Source organism: Phyllobates terribilis, unplaced genomic scaffold (genome assembly GCF_046119375.1).
Source record: "Phyllobates terribilis strain yellow unplaced genomic scaffold, ASM4611937v1 Scaffold_5__5_contigs__length_657084704, whole genome shotgun sequence".
Lineage (NCBI taxonomy): Eukaryota > Metazoa > Chordata > Amphibia > Anura > Dendrobatidae > Phyllobates > Phyllobates terribilis.
The window spans coordinates 368893843-368920869 of record NW_027362765.1 but is presented as its reverse complement, the minus strand read 5'-3'; positions in this window follow the sequence as shown (position 1 = coordinate 368920869).

Genomic DNA, 27027 nt, shown 5'->3' with positions numbered 1-27027 from the left:
TAATAGATCCTACTGTGTGTAATGACTCTATATAATAAATCCCTCTGTGTGTAATGACTCTACATAATAGATCCCTCTGTGTGTAATGATTCTATATAATAGATCCCTCTGCGTGTAATGACTCTATATAATAGATCACTCTGCGTGTAATGACTATATAATAGATCACTCTGTGTGTAATGACTCTATATAATAGATCCCTCTGTGTGTAATGACTCTATATAATAGATCCCTCTGTGTGTAATGACTCTATAAAGTAGATCACTCTGCGCGTAATGACTCTTTATAATAGATCCCTCTGTGTGTAATGACTCTATATAATAGATCACTCTGTGTGTAATGACTCTATATAATAGATCCCTCTGCGTGTAATGACTCTATATAATAGATCCCTCTGTGTGTAATGACTCTATATAATAGATCCCTCTGTGTGTAATGACTCTATATAATAGATCCCTCTGTGTGTAATGACTCTATATAATAGATCCCTCTGTGTGTAATGACTCTATATAATAGATCCCTCTGTGTGCAATGACTCTATATAATAGATCCCTCTGCGTGTAATGACTCTATATAATAGATCCCTCTGTGTGTAATGACTCTATATAATAGATCCCTCTGTGTGTAATGACTCTATATAATAGATCCCTCTGCGTGTAATGACTCTATATAATATATCCCTATGTGTGTAATGACTCTATATAATAGATCCCTCTGTGTGTAATGACTCTATATAACAGATCCCTCTGTGTGTAATTACTCTACATAATAGATCCCTCTGTGTGTAATGATTCTATATAATAGATCCCTCTGTGTGTAATGACTCTATATAATAGATCCCTCTGTGTGTAATGACTCTATATAATAGATCCCTCTGCGTGTAATGACTCTATATAATAGATCCCTCTGCGTGTAATGACTATATAATAGACCCCACTGTGTGTAATGACTCTATATAATAGATCCCTCTGTGTGTAATGACTCTACATAATAGATCCCTCTGTGTGTAATGACTCTATATAATAGATCCCTCTGTGTGTAATGACTCTATATAATAGATCCCTCTGTGAGTAATGACTCTATATAATAGATCCCTCTGCGTGTAATGACTCTATATAATAGATCCCTCTGCGCGTAATGATTCTATATAATAGATCCCTCTGTGTGTAATGACTCTATATAATAGATCACTCTGCGTGTAATGACTATATTTAATAGATCCCACTGTGTGTAATGAATCTATATAATCGATCCCTCTGTGTGTAATGACTCTATATAATAGATCTCTCTGTGTGTAATGACTCTATATAATAGATCCCTCTGTGTGTAATGACTCTATATAATAGATCCCACTGTGTGTAATGACTCTATATAATAGATCCCTCTGTGTGTAATGACTCTACATAATAGATCCCTCTGTGTGTAATGATTCTATATAATAGATCCCTCTGTGTGTAATGACTCTATATAATAGATCCCTCTGTGTGTAATGACTCTATATAATAGATCCCTCTGCGTGTAAGGACTCTATATAATAGATCACTCTGCGTGTAATGACTATATAATAGATCACTCTGTGTGTAATGACTCTATATAATAGATCCCTCTGTGTAATGACTCTATATAATAGATCACTCTGCATGTAATGACTATATAATAGATCACTCTGTGTGTAATGACTCTATATAATAGATCCCTCTGTGTGTAATGACTCTATAAAATAGATCCCTCTGCGCGTAATGACTCTTTATAATAGATCCCTCTGTGTGTAATGACTCTATATAATAGATCACTCTGTGTGTAATGACTCTATATAATAGATCCCTCTGCGTGTAATGACTCTATATAATAGATCCCTCTGCGTGTAATGACTATATAATAGACCCCACTGTGTGTAATGACTCTATATAATAGATCCCTCTGTGTGTAATGACTCTACATAATAGATCCCTCTGTGTGTAATGACTCTATATAATAGATCCCTCTGTGTGTAATGACTCTATATAATAGATCCCTCTGTGAGTAATGACTCTATATAATAGATCCCTCTGCGTGTAATGACTCTATATAATAGATCCCTCTGCGCGTAATGATTCTATATAATAGATCCCTCTGTGTGTAATGACTCTATATAATAGATCACTCTGCGTGTAATGACTATATTTAATAGATCCCACTGTGTGTAATGAATCTATATAATAGATCCCTCTGTGTGTAATGACTCTATATAATAGATCTCTCTGTGTGTAATGACTCTATATAATAGATCCCTCTGTGTGTAATGACTCTATATAATAGATCCCACTGTGTGTAATGACTCTATATAATAGATCCCTCTGTGTGTAATGACTCTACATAATAGATCCCTCTGTGTGTAATGATTCTATATAATAGATCCCTCTGTGTGTAATGACTCTATATAATAGATCCCTCTGTGTGTAATGACTCTATATAATAGATCCCTCTGCGTGTAAGGACTCTATATAATAGATCACTCTGCGTGTAATGACTATATAATAGATCACTCTGTGTGTAATGACTCTATATAATAGATCCCTCTGTGTAATGACTCTATATAATAGATCACTCTGCGTGTAATGACTATATAATAGATCACTCTGTGTGTAATGACTCTATATAATAGATCCCTCTGTGTGTAATGACTCTATAAAATAGATCCCTCTGCGCGTAATGACTCTTTATAATAGATCCCTCTGTGTGTAATGACTCTATATAATAGATCACTCTGTGTGTAATGACTCAATATAATAGATCCCTCTGCGTGTAATGACTCTATATAATAGATCCCTCTGTGTGTAATGACTCTATATAATAGATCCCTCTGTGTGTAATGACTCTATATAATAGATCCCTCTGTGTGTAATGACTCTATATAATAGATCCCTCTGTGTGTAATGACTCTACATAATAGATCCCTCTGTGTGTAATGATTCTATATAATAGATCCCTCTGTGTGTAATGACTCTATATAATAGATCCCTCTGTGTGTAATGACTCTATATAATAGATCCCTCTGCGTGTAAGGACTCTATATAATAGATCACTCTGCGTGTAATGACTATATAATAGATCACTCTGTGTGTAATGACTCTATATAATAGATCCCTCTGTGTAATGACTCTATATAATAGATCACTCTGCGTGTAATGACTATATAATAGATCACTCTGTGTGTAATGACTCTATATAATAGATCCCTCTGTGTGTAATGACTCTATAAAATAGATCCCTCTGCGCGTAATGACTCTTTATAATAGATCCCTCTGTGTGTAATGACTCTATATAATAGATCACTCTGTGTGTAAAGACTCTATATAATAGATCCCTCTGCGTGTAATGACTCTATATAATAGATCCCTCTGTGTGTAATGACTCTATATAATAGATCCCTCTGTGTGTAATGACTCTATATAATAGATCACTCTGCGTGTAATGACTATATTTAATAGATCCCACTGTGTGTAATGAATCTATATAATAGATCCCTCTGTGTGTAATGACTCTATATAATAGATCTCTCTGTGTGTAATGACTCTATATAATAGATCCCTCTGTGTGTAATGACTCTATATAATAGATCCCACTGTGTGTAATGACTCTATATAATAGATCCCTCTGTGTGTAATGACTCTACATAATAGATCCCTCTGTGTGTAATGATTCTATATAATAGATCCCTCTGTGTGTAATGACTCTATATAATAGATCCCTCTGTGTGTAATGACTCTATATAATAGATCCCTCTGCGTGTAAGGACTCTATATAATAGATCACTCTGCGTGTAATGACTATATAATAGATCACTCTGTGTGTAATGACTCTATATAATAGATCCCTCTGTGTAATGACTCTATATAATAGATCACTCTGCGTGTAATGACTATATAATAGATCACTCTGTGTGTAATGACTCTATATAATAGATCCCTCTGTGTGTAATGACTCTATAAAATAGATCCCTCTGCGCGTAATGACTCTTTATAATAGATCCCTCTGTGTGTAATGACTCTATATAATAGATCACTCTGTGTGTAATGACTCTATATAATAGATCCCTCTGCGTGTAATGACTCTATATAATAGATCCCTCTGTGTGTAATGACTCTATATAATAGATCCCTCTGTGTGTAATGACTCTATATAATAGATCCCTCTGTGTGTAATGACTCTATATAATAGATCCCTCTGTGTGTAATGACTCTACATAATAGATCCCTCTGTGTGTAATGATTCTATATAATAGATCCCTCTGTGTGTAATGACTCTATATAATAGATCCCTCTGTGTGTAATGACTCTATATAATAGATCCCTCTGCGTGTAAGGACTCTATATAATAGATCACTCTGCGTGTAATGACTATATAATAGATCACTCTGTGTGTAATGACTCTATATAATAGATCCCTCTGTGTAATGACTCTATATAATAGATCACTCTGCGTGTAATGACTATATAATAGATCACTCTGTGTGTAATGACTCTATATAATAGATCCCTCTGTGTGTAATGACTCTATAAAATAGATCCCTCTGCGCGTAATGACTCTTTATAATAGATCCCTCTGTGTGTAATGACTCTATATAATAGATCACTCTGTGTGTAAAGACTCTATATAATAGATCCCTCTGCGTGTAATGACTCTATATAATAGATCCCTCTGTGTGTAATGACTCTATATAATAGATCCCTCTGTGTGTAATGACTCTATATAATAGATCCCTCTGTGTGTAATGACTCTATATAATAGATCCCTCTGTGTGTAATGACTCTATATAATAGATCCCTCTGTGTGTAATGACTCTATATAATGGATCCTTCTGCGTGTAATGACTCCATATAACAGATCCCTCTGTATGTAATGACTCTATATAATAGATCCCTCTGTGTGTAATGACTCTATATAATAGATCCCTCTGTGTGTAATGACTCTATATAATAGATCCCTCTGTGTGTAATGACTCTATATAATAGATCCCTCTGCGTGTAATGACTCTATATAATAGATCCCTCTGTGTGTAATGACTCTATATAATAGATCCCTCTGTGTGTAATGACTCTATATAATAGATCCCTCTGCGTGTAATGACTCTATATAATATATCCCTATGTGTGTAATGACTCTATATAACAGATCCCTCTGTGTGTAATGACTCTATATAATAGATCCCTCTGCGTGTAATGACTCTATATAATAGATCACTCTGCGTGTAATGACTATATAATAGATCACTCTGTGTGTAATGACTCTATATAATAGATCCCTCTGTGTGCAAGGACTCTGTATAATTGATCCCTCTGTGTGTAATGACTCTATATAATAGATCCCTCTGCGCGTAATGACTCTATATAATAGATCCCTCTGTGTGTAATGACTCTATATAATAGATCACTCTGTGTGTAATGACTCTATATAATAGATCCCTCTGCGTGTAATGACTCTATATAATAGATCCCACTGTGTGTAATGACTCTATATAATAGATCCCTCTGTGTGTAATGACTCTATATAATAGATCCCTCTGTGTGTAATGACTCTATAAAATAGATCCCTCTGCGTATAATGACTCTTTATAATAGATCCCTCTGTGTGTAATGACTCTATATAATAGATCACTCTGTGTGTAATGACTCTATATAATAGATCCCTCTGCGTGTAATGACTCTATATAATAGATCCCTCTGTGTGTAATGACTCTATATAATAGATCCCTCTGTGTGTAATGACTCTATATAATAGATCCCTCTGTGTGTAATGACTCTATATAATAGATCCCTCTGTGTGTAATGACTCTATATAATAGATCCCTCTGTGTGTAATGACTCTATATAATGGATCCCTCTGCGTGTAATGACTCTATATAATAGATCCCTCTGTATGTAATGACTCTATATAATAGATCCCTCTGTGTGTAATGACTCTATATAATAGATCCGTCTGTGTGTAATGACTCTATATAATAGATCCCTCTGTGTGTAATGACTCTATATAATAGATCCCTCTGCGTGTAATGACTCTATATAATAGATCCCTCTGTGTGTAATGACTCTATATAATAGATCCCTCTGTGTGTAATGACTCTATATAATAGATCCCTCTGCGTGTAATGACTCTATATAATATATCCCTATGTGTGTAATGACTCTATATAACATATCCCTCTGTGTGTAATGACTCTATATAATAGATCCCTCTGCGTGTAATGACTCTATATAATAGATCACTCTGCGTGTAATGACTATATAATAGATCACTCTGTGTGTAATGACTCTATATAATAGATCCCTCTGTGTGCAATGACTCTGTATAATTGATCCCTCTGTGTGTAATGACTCTATATAATAGATCCCTCTGCGCGTAATGACTCTATATAATAAATCCCTCTGTGTGTAATGACTCTATATAATAGATCACTCTGTGTGTAATGACTCTATATAATAGATCCCTCTGCGTGTAATGACTCTATATAATAGATCCCACTGTGTGTAATGACTCTATATAATAGATCCCTCTGTGTGTAATGACTCTATATAATAGATCTCTCTGTGTGTAATGACTCTATATAATAGATCCCTCTGTGTGTAATGACTCTATATAATAGATCCTACTGTGTGTAATGACTCTATATAATAGATCCCTCTGTGTGTAATGATTCTACATAATAGATCCCTCTGTGTGTAATGATTCTATATAATAGATCCCTCTGCGTGTAATGACTCTATATAATAGATCACTCTGCGTGTAATAACTATATAATAGATCACTCTGTGTGTAATGACTCTATATAATAGATCCCTCTGTGTAATGACTCTATATAATAGATCACTCTGCGTGTAATGACTATATAATAGATCACTCTGTGTGTAATGACTCTATATAATAGATCCCTCTGTGTGTAATGACTCTATATAATAGATCCCTCTGTGTGTAATGACTCTATAAAGTAGATCCCTCTGCGCGTAATGACTCTTTATAATAGATCCCTCTGTGTGTAATGACTCTATATAATAGATCACTCTGTGTGTAATGACTCTAAATAATAGATCCCTCTGCGTGTAATGACTCTATATAATAGATCCCTCTGTGTGTAATGACTCTATATAATAGATCCCTCTGTGTGTAATGACTCTATATAATAGATCCCTCTGTGTGTAATGAATCTATATAATAGATCCCTCTGTGTGTAATGACTCTATATAATAGATCCCTCTGTGTGCAATGACTCTATATAATAGATCCCTCTGCGTGTAATGACTCTATATAATAGATCCCTCTGTGTGTAATGACTCTATATAATAGATCCCTCTGTGTGTAATGACTCTATATAATAGATCCCTCTGCGTGTAATGACTCTATATAATATATCCCTATGTGTGTAATGACTCTATATAATAGATCCCTCTGTGTGTAATGACTCTATATAATAGATCCCTCTGTGTGTAATTACTCTACATAATAGATCCCTCTGTGTGTAATGATTCTATATAATAGATCCCTCTGTGTGTAATGACTCTATATAATAGATCCCTCTGTGTGTAATGACTCTATATAATAGATCACTCTGCGTGTAATGACTATATAATAGATCCCACTGTGTGTAATGACTCTATATAATAGATACCTCTGCGTGTAATGACTCTACATAATAGATCCCTCTGTGTGTAATGACTCTATATAATAGATCCCTCTGTGTGTAATGACTCTATATAATAGATCCCTCTGTGAGTAATGACTCTATATAATAGATCCCTCTGCGTGTAATGACTCTATATAATAGATCCCTCTGCGCGTAATGACTCTATATAATAGATCCCTCTGTGTGTAATGACTCTATATAATAGATCACTCTGTGTGTAATGACTCTATATAATAGATCCCTCTGCGTGTAATGACTCTATTTAATAGATCCCACTGTGTGTAATGACTCTATATAATAGATCCCTCTGTGTGTAATGACTCTATATAATAGATCTCTCTGTGTGTAATGACTCTATATAATAGATCCCTCTGTGTGTAATGACTCTATATAATAGATCCCACTGTGTGTAATGACTCTATATAATAGATCCCTCTGTGTGTAATGACTCTACATAATAGATCCCTCTGTGTGTAATGATTCTATATAATAGATCCCTCTGTGTGTAATGACTCTATATAATAGATCCCTCTGCGTGTAAGGACTCTATATAATAGATCACTCTGCGTGTAATGACTATATAATAGATCACTCTGTGTGTAATGACTCTATATAATAGATCCCTCTGTGTAATGACTCTATATAATAGATCACTCTGCGTGTAATGACTATATAATAGATCACTCTGTGTGTAATGACTCTATATAATAGATCCCTCTGTGTGTAATGACTCTATATAATAGATCCCTCTGTGTGTAATGACTCTATAAAATAGATCCCTCTGCGCGTAATGACTCTTTATAATAGATCCCTCTGTGTGTAATGACTCTATATAATATATCACTCTGTGTGTAATGACTCTATATAATAGAACCCTCTGCGTGTAATGACTCTATATAATAGATCCCTCTGTGTGTAATGACTCTATATAATAGATCCCTCTGTGTGTAATGACTCTATATAATAGATCCCTCTGTGTGTAATGACTCTATATAATAGATCCCTCTGTGTGTAATGACTCTATATAATCGATCCCTCTGTGTGTAATGACTCTATATAATGGATCCCTCTGCGTGTAATGACTCTATATAATAGATCCCTCTGTGTGTAATGACTCTATATAATAGATCCCTCTGTGTGTAATGACTCTATATAATAGATCCCTCTGCGTGTAATGACTCTATATAATATATCCCTATGTGTGTAATGACTCTATATAATAGATCCCTCTGTGTGCAATGACTCTATATAATTGATCCCTCTGTGTGTAATGATTCTACATAATAGATCCCTCTGTGTGTAATGACTCTATATAATAGATCCCTCTGTGTGTAATGACTCTATATAATAGATCCCTCTGCGTGTAATGACTCTATATAATAGATCACTCTGCGTGTAATGACTATATAATAGATCCCACTGTGTGTAATGACTCTATATAATAGATCCCTCTGTGTGTAATGACTCTATATAATAGATCCCTCTGTGTGTAATGACTCTACATAATAGATCCCTCTGTGTGTAATGACTCTATATAATAGATCCGTCTGTGTGTAATGACTCTATATAATAGATCCCTCTGTGAGTAATGACTCTATATAATAGATCCCACTGTGTGTAATGCCTCTATATAATAGATCCCTCTGTGTGTAATGACTCTACATAATAGATCCCTCTGTGTGTAATGATTCTATATAATAGATCCCTCTGTGTGTAATGACTCTATATAATAGATCCCTCTGTGTGTAATGACTCTATATAATAGATCCCTCTGCGTGTAAGGACTCTATATAATAGATCACTCTGCGTGTAATGACTATATAATAGATCACTCTGTGTGTAATGACTCTATATAATAGATCCCTCTGTGTAATGACTCTATATAATAGATCACTCTGCGTGTAATGACTATATAATAGATCACTCTGTGTGTAATGACTCTATATAATAGATCCCTCTGTGTGTAATGACTCTATATAATAGATCCCTCTGTCTGTAATGACTCTATAAAATAGATCCCTCTGCGCGTAATGACTCTTTATAATAGATCCCTCTGTGTGTAATGACTCTATATAATAGATCACTCTGTGTGTAATGACTCTATATAATAGATCCCTCTGCGTGTAATGACTCTATATAATAGATCCCTCTGTGTGTAATGTCTCTATATAATAGATCCCTCTGTGTGTAATGACTCTATATAATAGATCCCTCTGTGTGTAATGACTCTATATAATAGATCCCTCTGTGTGTAATGACTCTATATAATAGATCCCTCTGTGTGTAATGACTCTATATAATGGATCCCTCTGCGTGTAATGACTCTATATAATAGATCCCTCTGTGTGTAATGACTCTATATAATAGATCCCTCTGTGTGTAATGACTCTATATAATAGATCCCTCTGCGTGTAATGACTCTATATAATATATCCCTATGTGTGTAATGACTCTATATAATATATCCCTCTGTGTGTAATGACTCTATATAATAGATCCCTCTGTGTGTAATGACTCTACATAATAGATCCCTCTGTGTGTAATGATTCTATATAATAGATCCCTCTGTGTGTAATGACTCTATATAATAGATCCCTCTGTGTGTAATGACTCTATATAATAGATCCCTCTGCGTGTAATGACTCTATATAATAGATCACTCTGCGTGTAATGACTATATAATAGATCCCACTGTGTGTAATGACTCTATATAATAGATCCCTCTGTGTGTAATGACTCTACATAATAGATCCCTCTGTGTGTAATGACTCTATATAATAGATCCCTCTGTGTGTAATGACTCTATATAATAGATCCCTCTGTGAGTAAAGACTCTATATAATAGATCCCTCTGCGTGTAATGACTCTATATAATAGATCCCTCTGCGCGTAATGACTCTATATAATAGATCCCTCTGTGTGTAATGACTCTATATAGTAGATCACTCTGTGTGTAATGACTCTATATAATAGATCCCTCTGCGTGTAATGACTCTATACAATAGATCCCACTGTGTGTAATGACTCTATATAATAGATCCCTCTGTGTGTAATGACTCTATATAATAGATCTCTCTGTGTGTAATGACTCTATATAATAGATCCCTCTGTGTGTAATGACTCTATATAATAGATCCCACTGTGTGTAATGACTCTATATAATAGATCCCTCTGTGTGTAATGACTCTACATAATAGATCCCTCTGTGTGTAATGATTCTATATAATAGATCCCTCTGTGTGTAATGACTCTATATAATAGATCCCTCTGTGTGTAATGACTCTATATAATAGATCCCTCTGCGTGTAATGACTCTATATAATAGATCACTCTGCGTGTAATGACTATATAATAGATCACTCTGTGTGTAATGACTCTATATAATAGATCCCTCTGTGAGTAATGACTCTATATAATAGATTCCTCTGTGTGTAATGACTCTATATAATAGATCCCTCTGCGCGTAATGACTCTATATAATAGATCCCTCTGTGTGTAATGACTCTATATAATAGATCACTCTGTGTGTAATGACTCTATATAATAGATCCCTCTGCGTGTAATGACTCTATATAATAGATCCCACTGTGTGTAATGACTCTATATAATAGATCCCTCTGTGTGTAATGACTCTATATAATAGATCTCTCTGTGTGTAATGACTCTATATAATAGATCCCTCTGTGTGTAATGACTCTATATAATAGATCCCTCTGCGTGTAATGACTCTATATAATAGATCACTCTGCGTGTAATGACTATATAATAGATCACTCTGTGTGTAATGACTCTATATAATAGATCCCTCTGTGTAATGACTCTATATAATAGATCACTCTGCGAGTAATGACTATATAATAGATCACTCTGTGTGTAATGACTCTATATAATAGATCCCTCTGTGTGTAATGACTCTATATAATAGATCCCTCTGTGTGTAATGACTCTATATAATAGATCCCTCTGCGCGTAATGACTCTTTATAATAGATCCCTCTGTGTGTAATGACTCTATATAATAGATCACTCTGTGTGTAATGACTCTATATAATAGATCCCTCTGCGTGTAATGACTCTATATAATAGATCCCTCTGTGTGTAATGACTCTATATAATAGATCCCTCTGTGTGTAATGACTCTATATAATAGATCTCTCTGTGTGTAATGACTCTATATAATAGATCCCTCTGTGTGTAATGACTCTATATAATAGATCCCTCTGTGTGTAATGACTCTATATAATAGATCCCTCTGTGTGTAATGACTCTATATAATAGATCCCTCTGCGTGTAATGACTCTATATAATATATCCCTATGTGTGTAATGACTCTATATAATAGATACCTCTGTGTGTAATGACTCTATATAATAGATCCCTCTGCGTGTAATGACTCTATATAATAGATCACTCTGCGTGTAATGACTATATAATAGATCACTCTGTGTGTAATGACTCTATATAATAGATCCCTCTGTGTGTAATGACTCTGTATAATTGATCCCTCTGTGTGTAATGACTCTATATAATAGATCCCTCTGCGCGTAATGACTCTATATAATAGATCCCTCTGTGTGTAATGACTCTATATAATAGATCACTCTGTGTGTAATGACTCTATATAATAGATCCCTCTGCGTGTAATGACTCTATATAATAGATCCCACTGTGTGTAATGACTCTATATAATAGATCCCTCTGTGTGTAATGACTCTATATAATAGATCTCTCTGTGTGTAATGACTCTATATAATAGATCCCTCTGTGTGTAATGACTCTATATAATAGATCCCTGTGTGTGTAATGACTCTACATAATAGATCCCTCTGTGTGTAATGATTCTATATAATAGATCCCTCTGTGTGTAATGACTCTATATAATAGATCCCTCTGTGTGTAATGACTCTATATAATAGATCCCTCTGCGTGTAATGACTCTATATAATAGATCACTCTGCATGTAATGACTATATAATAGATCACTCTGTGTGTAATGACTCTATATAATAGATCCCTCTGTGTAATGACTCTATATAATAGATCACTCTGCGTGTAATGACTATATAATAGATCACTCTGTGTGTAATGACTCTATATAATAGATCCCTCTGTGTGTAATGACTCTATATAATAGATCCCTCTGTGTGTAATGACTCTATATAATAGATCCCTCTGTGTGTAATGACTCTTTATAATAGATCCCTCTGTGTGTAATGACTCTATATAATAGATCACTCTGTGTGTAATGACTCTATATAATAGATCCCTCTGCGTGTAATGACTCTATATAATAGATCCCACTGTGTGTAATGACTCTATATAATAGATCCCTCTGTGTGTAATGACTCTATATAATAGATCTCTCTGTGTGTAATGACTCTATATAATAGATCCCTCTGTGTGTAATGACTCTATATAATAGATCCCACTGTGTGTAATGACTCTATATAATAGATCCCTCTGTGTGTAATGACTCTACATAATAGATCCCTCTGTGTGTAATGACTCTATATAATAGATCCCTCTGTGTGTAATGACTCTATATAATAGATCCCTCTGTGAGTAATGACTCTATATAATAGATCCCTCTGCGTGTAATGACTCTATATAATAGATCCCTCTGTGTGTAATGACTCTATATAATAGATCCCTCTGTGTGTAATGACTCTACATAATAGATCCCTCTGTGTGTAATGACTCTATATAATAGATCCCTCTGTGTGTAATGACTCTATATAATATAGGAGCTTCACTTTTTTTTATTGAAGAACTGAAATAAATTACATTTTTGATATTTTAATTTTGTGAGAAGCACCTGTATCTCTCATCCAGACTTCATACTATACACCCCCATTTGTTTCAGTGGAGAACCACTGTCCTTTTCCTAGCTCCTGCCAATACTCATGATTTAATGTGAAAAACTGCTAAAATCCATCCTGTTCAAGACAAGATCGACTTCCAGCTCCCACAGATTACAGCTGCCTTTTGAAGTCTATGCAGAGGGATGAGGTTAGAAGGAGAGAGAATTAGACTGTATAATAGAGCTACATAGACAGAGTGACACACACACACACACGTAGTGCTACTGCTGCTTCTAGTAGTGTTTGTATTACTCTAGTGCTTGATTCACAGCTACAATGCTCATTACTGCTATTTTTCATCTTACATGCCATTTTTTTTTCTAATAAGTCTTTTATTTCACCAGCAATGGTTGATTGACAGATACACAGCTCAGTGTTGCTGTTTAATGTCCTACATGGCATTATTTTCTTATAAGTCTTTTATCTCACCAACAATGCTTGATTCACAGCTACACTGCTCATTACTGCTATTTTTCATCTTACATGCCTTTTTTTTTTCTAATAAGTCTTTTATCTCACCAGCAACGCTTGATTCACAGATACACAGCTCAGTGTTGCTGTTTAACGTCCTACATGGCATTGTTTTCTTATAATTCTTTTATCTCACCAACAATTCTTGATTCACAGCTACACTGCTCAGTACTGCAGTATAATGTCCTCTTCTGCTTTCAAACATATGCTATATAGGGACAGAAGAGCAGCATAAGCTATAAATTAATAAATACCTGACAGGTATTGTGGCTAGAATATTTACCGATTTGAATTTTTTTTTTTATGGGGAGAGGGGAAGTGGGGATTGTATTTTCTATATACCATGACCATAGTAATCCCTCCGTTGAAATTTGTGAAGAGTTTCTTGTCTGGAAAGAGGGGTCACTACTATGGCAGAGTTTAAAAAGTTTTGTATACATTATCTCCAACATCATAAAACTTTTAGAAGTTGACTAAAGAGCTGCTGCTTCTTCTTCTTCATTACAACATTCTTGTTTCTCTCAACAGCTGACATTTTCTCTTTTTCCAGTCCTGATGGTTTGCTACAAGGCATCAAGTTAAAATGTATCAGTCTGGAGTCAGGGGATTGTCTTGTCTTTGTCGCACTGCTGCCAGAATAGTGCACCCTCCCATCCTGCATGCACAGGTAGCGTTATCTCTGCAGCTTTGGAAGAGCACAGGGGTATGGACGCTGGCCAGATCAAGCTCTATTAGAAAGAGCTAGTAAGCACTGTGCTGCTTGTTTAGGAGACCTGCCACCTCTGGATAGACTGGAGAGGTAGTCATAAATTGCAGCTGTTTTTTGTTCTTTAATTATTTTTTTTTACAAATATTTTACAATTTTATGCATTAACGAGCCTTAGCATAACCCTCTAACTAACATAGAATTCTCTAGGCTCAACATAAACATACTTTATTTTGTGAAGTCCCTAAAAGTTTTTAGTCTCTGAATCTTTCCATTCACTGAAGGCAAGCAGAGATCTTGAAATTGATGACTATAAATTAGAAAGTTGCAGAACTTTTTAAAATACTGTTTATTAAAGACACCCACGCTACAATATGAAAGAGGTGAGCAACCCCTTAATTTTTTGTTATTCTTTTACTATCAGCCTCTATATTATTCCTACTATCCATGCATTTGCATTGTTATCCTTCGCATTCCCCGGCACATGGATCAGACCCGAGAACTGGTGCTTTATACTAAGCACCTGCAGACACACGCAGAGTGACCAGATTTTTGCAGAAAAGCCTGGATCAGACGAGCCAGATCTGCTATAATGATGAAGTAATCTCTGCATCTCATCAACCTTCCTGCTGTCTGCCATGTGTCCCTACTTGGCGCATTCGATTTCCAGCAGAACGTCTCCACCTGCTACGAACGCTCAGAATACTTTCTCAGTTGACTCCTCAGATTTTGCAGTTCAGCTGTTAAATTTGCACGAATAGTTCTCTCTTCTACAGTTTTACAATCTGTTACTCATTGAGTCGAATCAGGGCGAGATCCAATGGACAATGACCCAATGGACAATGCAGATTGTAAATCTGGAGACAAGATATGTGGATAGAGTATTCCTGGAAATGTCTAAGGGCTCATTCAGGTCCGTGGATGCACAGATCAGACACAGACCCATCATAGCCAGTGATAGTGTATCAGTGCACATGGCCGATTCAAAATAGCAGAATGCACTACTCTGGTCCATTGTAAAGATCAAAATAATGCATGCAATGTAAAGGCAATGAGAAGAACACACGGAGCTGCAGATGGAGGCAGTCACGTCACCAATCTGAGGACACAACAAGTCCATTTTTCAATAGGTCTTCTGTACCCAACCTAAATCCCCAAGGATGCTGTTACTTGCAGGGAAAATTCATTGAAAAGAATCTTCTTATCTAAAGCACAGTGCTAAAGTTTTAGGCAGGTGTTGAAAAAATGCAGCAAAGTAAGAATGCTTTAGAAAATAGAAGTGTTTGTATTTGGTTGATTGCTAAAAATAAACTACTAAGTAAATGAACAAAAGAGAAATATAAATCCCATCAATATATAGTGACTGCCCATCATCAGTATCTAGTGGCCGCCCGTCACCTCCATTATCAGTATCTGGTGACCGCCTGTCTCCTCCATCATCAGTATCTGGTGACCGCCCGTCACCTCCATCATCAGTATCTGGTGACCGCCTGTCTTCTCCATCATCAGTATCTGGTGACCGCCCGTCACCTCCATCATCAGTATCTGGTGAACGCCCATCACCTCAATCATCAGTATCTGATGACCGCCCGTCACCTCCATCATCAGTATCTCGTGACCGCCCATCACCTCCATCATCAGTATCTGGTGATGATCATCCGTTGTCTCCATTATCAGTATCTGGTGACCGCCCGTTGCCTCCATTATTATCTGGTGACCGCCCGTCGCCTCCATCATCAGTATCTGGTGACCACCCATCGCCTCCATCATCAGTATCTGGTGACCACCCATCGCCTCCATCATCAGTATCTGGTGACCACCCATCACCTCCATCATCAGTATCTGGTGACTTCCTGTCGCCTCCATCATCAGTATCTGGTGTCCGCCCATCGCCTCCATCACTTCTTCTCATCACTTGTACACAGGTTATGAAGGATCTCGGCAGGAGTTTATTCCAAACATCTTGTTGAACTGACCCCAGATCTTCTGTGTATGAGGCTTGTGTGGATCCTTCTGTCTCTTCGTGTGATCCCAGACAGACTGGGTGATGTGAGATCAGGGCTCTGTGGTGACGGATCATGACATTTGAACAATGTTATCTATCATATCACAGGTCACACACCATGGACAGACTGAGCACAGCAAGATACAAGGTAGTTATATTGCATCAGCAAGGTGTCTCCCAGGCAAAGTTTTCAAGCAGACTGAGTGCAAGTGACAAGTGACCAGCGAATGAAAAGAAGTGATGAAGGCTAAGCGAGGTCACACAATTATGACGTGATTTAGCTCCAGTTCTGGTTTTAAAGGGGTTGTCCCATAAACAACTTGAGATGGTTGGGGATCCAATAGCTTCAACCTTCACTGATCTTAATAATGAGGATCCCAAAGTCTTTTCTGTGAATGAAGCGGTAGTAGGCATGTGCAATTACTGTTCATAGGAGTATGTAGAACGCACATTATCACTACAGCTCTATTCACACAATGCAGTTTTGAACCCCTGTCAGCGAAGATCTTAAAGTCAGACCCCCAACAATTGTACATCTATCAGACATGTGAATATCACATACATGTCTTAGGCTGAGTTCACACGATGCGTATTTAATGCGTTTCCGCAGCGTTTTTGCAGTTGCATAAACGCCGCGGAAACGCATTAAAAACGCATGGTAGAAGGGCAGCAATGTTCCCCAATTGAAATCTGCATGTGCTGTGCCCATGATGCGGATTTTTCCGCAGCATAAACGCTGCGCTCAAAAATCCGCAGCATGTCAATTAATTTTGCGTAAACGCGGCGTTTTCGCCGCCATTGACTTGCATTAGAACGTGCCAATTCCACAAGACTGCATTTGTACTTGCGCTAATGGCGCGTTCTAATGTGCGGATGGTACCCGGGTGTGGAGGAGAGGAGAGTCTCATCCAGACCCAGGTACCATTAAAAAAGCTGTAAAACAAGAATAAAATAAAAAATAAATGTATACTTACCTTCTGTCGGCCCGCGCAGCGCTCCTGCTTGGTTCCCGACACTTTGCAGTGAGTTGAAGGACCTGCGCTGACGTCAGAGTCATGTGACGGGTCACGTGACGCTGACGTCGGCAGGTCTTTCAATTCAAAGTTGCCGGCAGCCGGGAGAACGGATTGAGCAGGACAGCGCGGGCCATCGGAGGTAAGTATATACACTCTCTCGGGTCACACTATATAAATCCATGCTGTTTGCATGGATTTATATAGTGTGACCTAGTTGTCAAGCACTTTCCAGGTGATGCTAAAATCGCCTGGAAAGCGCTTGTCAATCCACATGCGGAAATGCATGTGGAAACGCATGTGAATCCGCATGTATTCCGCAGGAAAAACACATGCACAATCTGCATGCGTTTTTTCTGCCAGGGAGATGCAGAAATGATGCAGAAATTTTCTGCTTCATTTCTGCATCGTGTGCACATACCCTAAGGCAGGAAGGACTAGAGATGAGTGAATAAGTTACAGTGGAATTACATTTTACTCGAAATTTACAAAAATCTGCATTTGCTGATTTTTTTTGTAGTTTGCTTCCACGCGAATTCAGCAAGTGTTGGGGCCTGTGGCCACCATCTATATAAACTGTAAAGGGCCATCAAAAGTTTTTAAAAAAAGCCTTATACCCACCTCTCACGTCTCTGGGTCTTCTACTCCTCATCGGCACATGTCCGGTCTTCCGCGAGCACTGAAATCCATGGGCTTCTCACATGAGCTGTTTTTTCAGGCATCGGTTCTGCCCTTGTGCACATAAGCTATAAGGCACACGTCGTGACGTCATACAATTTCAATCGTGGTGCGGATCAGAAGATGTGAAAAGGACTGGATGAGCGACGATTACATGTGTTGTTGAGAGGCCAGGTCAGAACTGGAAGCCACCAAAGAGCCCGGAAGAGTGATGGGAGCTGGAGGGAGCTGTGCTGCGGTGAAGCCCAGGAAAAGATTAGTATTAAATACATTTTTTTCTCCCTACATATAGTCTGGAAACACAATAAACATCCTTAAATGGCAAATTGACATCAAATAAATTTTATGAAAATGGAATTTCCTGGCTGAATTTGGGTGATTCTGTCACATTTGAGTTCCAGCAGATTCCGCTCATCTTTGAACAAGACTTAGATGACATGACGTTTACTCCGATAGTCCTCATCGCTGTGATTTCACGGGAGTATTGTAGAAATATTGTTAGAGGTCAATGATGCCTAAAATGACAGTGAAATGGCCGTCCTTGCATTTCTACAAAATATCATTTAGGTTCTGTAAAATACTGATGCCATTTCATTTTTCTTGAGGAGTTAAATCCTCTTACATTTCCAATCATTGGAGCTGCCAATGTTGACTCCTATGATGGGTGCCCCCCCCATAAATGGCCTGAATATGGGTGATACGCTTCTAAGAGTTGACCTTTTTGGGCTTTCTGAATGCAGACAATGAGCCAAGTCGTGGATTTTGGCTGTTTTATGGGGCTGAAAATAGGAAGTGTCTGCATGGTGACGACACATGGAGAAGGCAATGATCTCCTGCATCCATAAAGCTGACAGACCTTACTTGATTGACACACGTTGTAAAATGATATTGCTGCTGGCCACCATAATGGCTTCCATAAAAATGGGTGGCGACCGTTTAGAAATGAGCTGCGGAGGACGTAAATTCCTAACAAATTTGTAGCGATAGCTCCAATATAGAGGCAAAAGCATCACTTGTTATTGCAATTAATGTAAATGGTGAAGGAACATCAAAAAAGCCGCCCACTTACTTCACCCTTGGAAAGCAGTCAGTCACTTTAGATTTGGGGGGTCTCACTGTGTCTTCATCATCATATCTCATTAGTGCTTGATCTGCTGCTACAATTGATGTTGTTGCAAGACATAGTTTCTCCAGCTCCAAATTCGGCAGGTCCCATATCAGCAGTACACCTCCATCACACGACAAGACAAGCTGTTTTGGTGCCTTAGAAGAAATATCTGAATGCTACGTATGTTCCTGGTCCCTGGGATTCCGCATGGTAGCTGTGAGCCAATCAATATGTCTCCTGGTGTTCTGAAGGGAAATTCTTAGGGTTTCCTGGCACCGAAACCTTACTGGGATCTTAGACACCTGCTATTGTTTCAGGTGACTTATTGGAAAAGGTCTTCAGATGTGTGTACATGAAAAACATTCTTTTTTTTCCATTATATGACTTATATCCTACATTTTTCACCAGTTTTATGCTGTAGGCTCAACTAATAACTTTCTGTCGTCTCTGAGCTAGTGGGTGGAGGCCAGCGGATATGATTTATCCTAAACACAGCACACAAAGACATAAGGAATTCCTGCTCTGCTGTCTTTATGTGGCACAGAAGCAGCGGGAGCATGGAGAACATTATACAGCAGCACTGAGCAGTGTGACTGTGAGTCCAGATGTGGTGTGATATAATATACAAAATAAAAGGCAGTAGCATGGTGGACATACCGCAACTGTACTGAGTAGTGTAGATGCAAATTCAGCACCAGGGTGAGATAAAACACTCAATAGGAAGCAGCATGGAAAATATAAAAAAGCATTATTGTGCGGTGTAGATGTGAATCCAGCCATAGGATAAGGTAAAAAAAAGCCTCCCATTAAGTTTTTTATTCATTAAATGTGTGTATATATTGTAGGGATTCACTCTCTCTGGTAGGCATTAGGCCTTAGGTAGTATTTATACAGGCAACGCAGTTTTTATTGCTTTCCACAGCACCAAAACAACAAACTCATCAACATAAGTCCCTAGCCTTGTCCAGGCGCTAACTAAACAGAACAGTGCCTGGCTACCCATACACCGCTGAGCTAGCCCCAGCTCGGTCAAACAAAACAGCTCATAAATGGCATCTGGCGTATGGTCCCACAGTCCTCTTATCCTTTATCCTGACCCTAACAGAAAATAAAAACCTGTAGCTGGAGCCGTCCCTTTTTTAGTGGATTCCAAAGCTTTTTTCCGAGCTCACAGCTCTGGTGCCACAAAGGTGGTAGATCCTCAGTCACCACAATGTCTCCAATAGTTGTCTATGTTTTTTACAACAATGTTGCAACTTTTGTCCATGTTTGGATGGTTGCGTATCGAATGTGAAACCTGCAGCACTACGATGACTTACACACTTCACATAGTAACGTTGAAGAAGAAGGGTTCACTTAGTTCCAACTATTTAAGATCCAAAAGAAGAAAAGTAGACTGATCGACTGTTTGGGCATCCACTTGGCAAACTAATTTCAATGGAGATAAAGGTAGAGTTCTTCATCTGGGCACTAATTCGTATGCACTTTATATTCCAGGTTGAGTTAAGGCCCATCTGGGCGAGTTAAGGCCCACATAGACCATGCAATTTCTGCACATCACCAATGGACTACGTACAAGTAGATTGTGACTTGCTTATTGCCTCATTAATAAGTGTCGACAAAACTCAATTGAGATAGAACAATCGTTAACACGCCCCGGTCCCCCTACAAGGAACATGTTTTTTTGGCAGCACATCCTCTGTTCAAATTGGAACATCTGCTATCAACAACGAAAAGTTAACACCCCTAGTGCTTTGCTCATTTGTCAGTTAATTGGTGGGATGTCTACATGTGCCGAGGGTTAAGAACGGGCGGTCTTATGATTATTGTCCCAGGAAAATGGACTTTTACTATTTTAGTCAGATCTGGATAAAGTTGTAGGTCAGAAAGTAAATGAAAGTTCAATGTCAATCAGCAGCTTGTAAAGCCAGCAGGATATTGTCGTGGCAGCATTTTGTGGTTATTTGCCTTTTTGTTTATATGCTTGCTGGCTAATCATCTTATGTCTTTGGGTGCTGTTATAGAGATCTCCAAGTCCAAGAGCATAGTACATATATGTAAAAAGGAAAAAAAAATTACTCACGCTGTCGAATCTAGCAAACCCAATATTTCGGCTGGATTTACATGAATCAAATCTATTCATGATTCATTTATTTCTAAGTGCGATGGATGTGGAGGGATGATTAAAGAGAGGATTTTGACATGTCCCGTATAAACTGGTGGGGCACTGAGCCAAATATTCTGTACGGCAGTCATAGCCCCCTGGCCAGTATGACCCTTCTCAGCATAATACGGCTTGTGGACATGATCTCCCTTTAAATATACAATGAATGCGGTTAATAAAAATGTCTGTTTACCCCGTGAGAATGGAATTGGAGGTACAATGTCTCCTGCGGTCGGAACGTTTTCTTGTAAAACTCGGCCTCGGTTATTTTAGACACTATGAATAAAAAAAAAAAGGAAATGAAAAGGAAGCGTTTGACAGCAGAAGAGAGCGGCGGTGCGCTCCTGATGTCTGCCCTCCGGCTGGTTTCATCTGAGAAATTCATTATTTTTGGTCCTAAATTTATCACAAGACTGGTCTCATCATAGCTTTCTTACGTTACGGTGGAGTGTAATGATACAATGTTACCGAGCTTCCATTTCCTGTAGCCGAGTGCTGTAACTTTAATTGATATTTCCAATATTTCCCCTTCATATCGGTGAAACAATCGAGGTTTGGATCAGAATTCATTACTTTGATTCGGTGATAGGAGAAAAAAAAAAACTCTTTCTGGAAATGCGTTGGGGGAGGGGAATACATCAAAAACTCATTATACCTGCGAAAGCCGTAATTACCTGCAGTCTGTGCGTACAGATGTGATGTGACGTTCCCCTGTCATTTGCCCTGAAGACAAGATCCACAATTATCTATGTATCTTCGTCACACATTGTGACATTGACCCTGCGGATCCTCGATAATATTAATCACAGCCTCCCACCAGAACATCACTCTCCTCTCCTGAAACACTTTGTGCTGCTGGGGGACCTTACTCCTTTCACCATGTCTCAGTGAAGTCTAAGAGGTAACGTTTCTCCTTACCGAGACCACCATGTATAATGGGCCCCATATAATGCTCCATAAGGAATAATGGACCTCATATAATGCTCCATACAGAATAATGGACCCCATATAATGCTCCATACAGAATAATGGGCCCCATATAATGCTCCATACAGAATAAATAACCCCATATATTACTCCATATAGAATAATGGGCCTCATATAATGTTTACATAGGGAGAATTTAGGCCAGAGCAATGCTCCCTGGGGGAAAAACGTATGCAAGTAGCCTCCTGGTGGAGGAAGTGAACAGGATCTCTAGTGCCACCTATGGTATTGGAGGTAGCAATGCTCAACGTCAACATGACCCTGTGAAAAAATGTAAAAAATATATGGAATCAACCAGAAAAGGCCTCCATTTTTAGACAATTGTTACCTCCAATAGGTGGCACTAGAGACTTTCTTGTCAGTGAAGTCTATGACTTTCTGCAAAGTTAGCAAACTCCTCTGAAGCAATGCGGCCCTGGCACCTTCCAACACATAGTTATGATTTCCCAAAATATTAGTTTACTTTTCTCCTGAAATACTCTGCACTGCAGCCCAGGGAAGCTTCATTAAGATGTTGTTGGTGCGTTAATCAAAAGTCAAATCAGGAGAAAGATTAGTGGCTGAAAAGGGGAGCCTCCCTAAGCAAGAAGAAGAGTAGGACAAGTGACTGTAACCCCCCACTTGTCTTTAATCCCTCCTCACATCATCACACTGCCCCTGTCCTCACTGAAAACACATAACTGGACAGGTCACTGACTCCTGACAAGTTCAACACACTCCATTGCTGCTGTTGCTATATTAATGATCTTATTGGCTGCACAGTATTCTAGCTCCACCCACTTCACATTCTCAGCCCTCATTTCAATGCTCTTATTGGCTGCATTGTATCTCAGCACCACTTCACACTCTCAGTCTATACTTCAGAGTACTTTTCCTTCCTCACATCACTTTTTCCTCAATATCATCACATTTGTGTAACATCCCTGGCGGCGTGCTGGCATGGCTTACCACCTCCCACCATGCAAGACCGCCATCTTACCTATCAATCCAGGCTGCACACTTTGCTCCAGTACCTGCTGTGTCTCTTGTCTGATTGTTTAGGGCGGCAGCGCGGCTACTGCCTGATTCTTATAGTTGCTGTGTGCGCACTCCTAATGCCTCCCCAGCCTATTGCTGTGAGTCACTGGATACTTAAACCCCCTCCACCCAGTAGGCGGTGCACGAGCAACACTTTTCTTCAGTGTGTTCCTTGCAACTGAGTTGCCAGGTCCTGTCCTGTATCTTGTCTGTTCCGCCCCTGGGGGCTGTATGCCCAGGCCTGTTACCTGTATCTGTGACTTCTAGTCTGTCTCCGCTACCCAGGGGGCTGAGTTCCCAGGCTCGTTCCTGTATCTTGTCCCTGGTTCAGTTCCTGTCTGAACTGTGTCCTAGCCCATTACCTGTTTCTCTCTATGTCCGAACCTTCCCTTTTCCTGCAGTGTCTGAACCTGCACCTAACTCCAACTTGTTGTCTCTGAACTTCTGTTTGTGAGTTTTGTGTACACTCGCTACTTCATTGTAAGTACCTTGTGTGTATCTGGTTCTGCTGGTTCACCGCACCGGCAGTTTCGCTCTGCTCTGCTTGTTCACCGCACCTGCGGTTTCGCTCTGCTCTGCTTGTTCACCGCATCGGCGGTTTCGGTCTGCTCTGCTTGTTCACCGCACCTGCAGTTTCGCTATCCTCAGCTTGTTCATCGCACTTGCGGTTTCGCTCTGCTCAGCTTGTTCACCGCACCTGTGGGTTTTGCTCTGCTCTGCTTGTTTACCGCACCTGCGGGTTTTGCTCTACTCTGCTTGTCTACCGCACCTGCGGGTTTTGCTCAGCTCTGCTTGTTTACCGCACCTGCGGATTTTGCTCTGCTCAGCTTGTCTACAGCACCTGTGGGTTTTGCTCTGCCCTGCTTGTTTACCGCACCTGCTGGTTTTGCTCTGCTCTGCTTGTCTACTGCATCTGCGGGTTTTTCTCTGCTCTGCTTCTCTACCGCATCTGCGGGTTTTGCTCTGCTCTGCTTGTCTAGCACACCTGCGGCTCCGTTCTTGTATCCCAGTCTGTACTGGTCCCTATCCTGCCTGCGTTCCTACCTGCCAGTACCCGCCTGTCTGCATGCCAGCCGTGCCTGCCAGTGCCCACCTGTCTGCATGCCAGCCGTGCCTGCCAGTGTCCACCTGTCTGCATACCAGCCGTGCCTGTCAATACCCTCCTGTCTGCATACCAGCCGTGCCTGCCAGTACCCACCTGTCTATATGCCAGTCTAACCTGCCTGTTCCTGGATTCCCCGGTGTGGGTCAACAGCTGTGACCGGGGACTGACCTGGAGTAGCACCTGGTCCCTCTGCTCGGTTCCTCCCTGGTTCATGGAGTCGACTGAGCCGCCGTGCGACCTTGGTCGGACCGGGTTGATACTTAGTCACGCCCCTCCAGGCACTCCTCGGTTCATGGTCCAGTGGGATCACTAATCATGCTCACGCCAGAAAGTCCGGGCGTGTGCGTAACAGTTTGCTCAGGTCATGGTCCCCGTTGAGCCCCATGCCCCTTCGCTCTCGGAGACATTTGAATTCTTGTCTGGCGAATACGTGCACCAAGGAAAAAAATTTTTTCAACCTGAGGTCCAGGCGATATACGCACCAGCCCAAATGGAGCTATCAGCACTCGTTCCTGCAGATCCACCACAGTACTATGGGGATCCAAAACAAAGCCGTGTGTTTGTGGAGCAATGTATGCTGCATTTCAAATTCTATGCTCACTATTTTCCCACTGATTGGGTTAAAGTAGCATTCATGATGTCCTACTTAGCGGGTGATGCCTTGAATTGGATCACCCCCCTATGGGAAGCATGGGATCCTATCGTCTCTGACCTGCAGGCCTTCCTGGTGGCCTTGCTAATGGTCTTCGATGACCCTAACCCTGAGGCTTCTGCTAAAGCTTCCCTTCCCAATATCCTGGAGCAGTCCCGATGGGTGATGCGTGTAGGTAGGCCACCAGCTCTCCAGCCTGAAGAGACTGCCGCCCACACAGAATTCACACAGGATGACTATGCTCCACAGAATACTCTCTTCCCAACCTCAAGAGGCAGTCCAGACGTGCAAGGCGTAGAGGTAAACCGTCACGTCAGGTTCTGTCCACCCAAAGACCTCCTGTTCCCCAGCCTGTTGAGGCAGCTACCCACACAGAATCCATGAAGGATGACCATGTTCGTCAGGCAAAGCAGAGGCCGGAACTCAGTCACAAAATCGGATTGCGGTCCCACTGCGGTTGTTTGGGACACCCTGAGGGTCTCTGTCCAGCGAAAGTTGGAGAATCCCAAGACATTACGCCTGTAGGAGAGGCTGTCCTTGGCGTTAGTGTTTCTTCTCCACAGATGACCGTGACTGTCTCCGTGGCAAATGAAGGCCTTGGATTAACCGGAAGTTTCGGGCGTAAAGCCTTGAAGAGTCGGTGTCTGATTCCCGTCCGACAACTCCAGAATCTGGTTTGGGCATTGTCAGCGGAAGGACGAGCCCTACTTAGAAACAGTCAAAATATGTCTGTACAAATTAAGCTCCAGATTGGAGCATTACACATGAAGACGTTCACATTCCAGCTGCTGTCTGGTTTACCCACAGGTCGTCCAGATCCGAGAGATCTAGTGCCCGCTCAGGTCTGGAGATCCTGCATGGTGTTTCCTGGGGGACTGCTGAGGTACAAGGGGTGTCCAGTCCCCATATCTTCAGGACAGTCAGCAGTGTCTTCTTCTTCTTCTTCACCAGATCTGCTAGTCGCTGACTCGCTGTGCGCTGAAGTCTCCGAAGGAAGGGAAGCGGAGGTAATGTCCCCACACAGTCTCGATGATTGTACCAATGATCTGGCTTTAGGCACTGCCCCGCCTCGCAGACGTGTCATCTCAGAAACCAGACTGAAGTTGGTCCCTAAGTAAGGATCCTCCATCTCTAACAAATCTGGCAATAAGTCCATCAAGGCGGTGGCTACCTCGAAGTCTCTGCACCCCTCCAACCAGGCGGAGGACCTTCAGTTGCCTCCTGAATCCTCCAGGGTGCTATCTGATAACAAATGGAGAGAGACTTTTCTGCACCCTGTACCTGGTACTTCGCCCACTTCATCCAGTAAGCTTGGCAAAGTGTACGTCAAGGCGGTGGTTACCCCACAGTCTCTGCACCCCTCCAACCCGGTGGAGGATCTCCAGTTGTCACGTGAATCTTTTGGGGTGCTATCAGATATTAACAAATGGAGAGAGACTTTCCTGTGTCTTGTTCCAGGTACTTCACTCACTTCATCTGTTGCTGAGGATGGCTCGATGGGAGGAAGCATCCTAGTCACCAAGATGGTGAGACCAGTTTTGTTCCCTCTAGTGGACAGAAGAGGTAATCTTCTTGAAGAGAAGGATCGGCCTCCAAATTCTCTG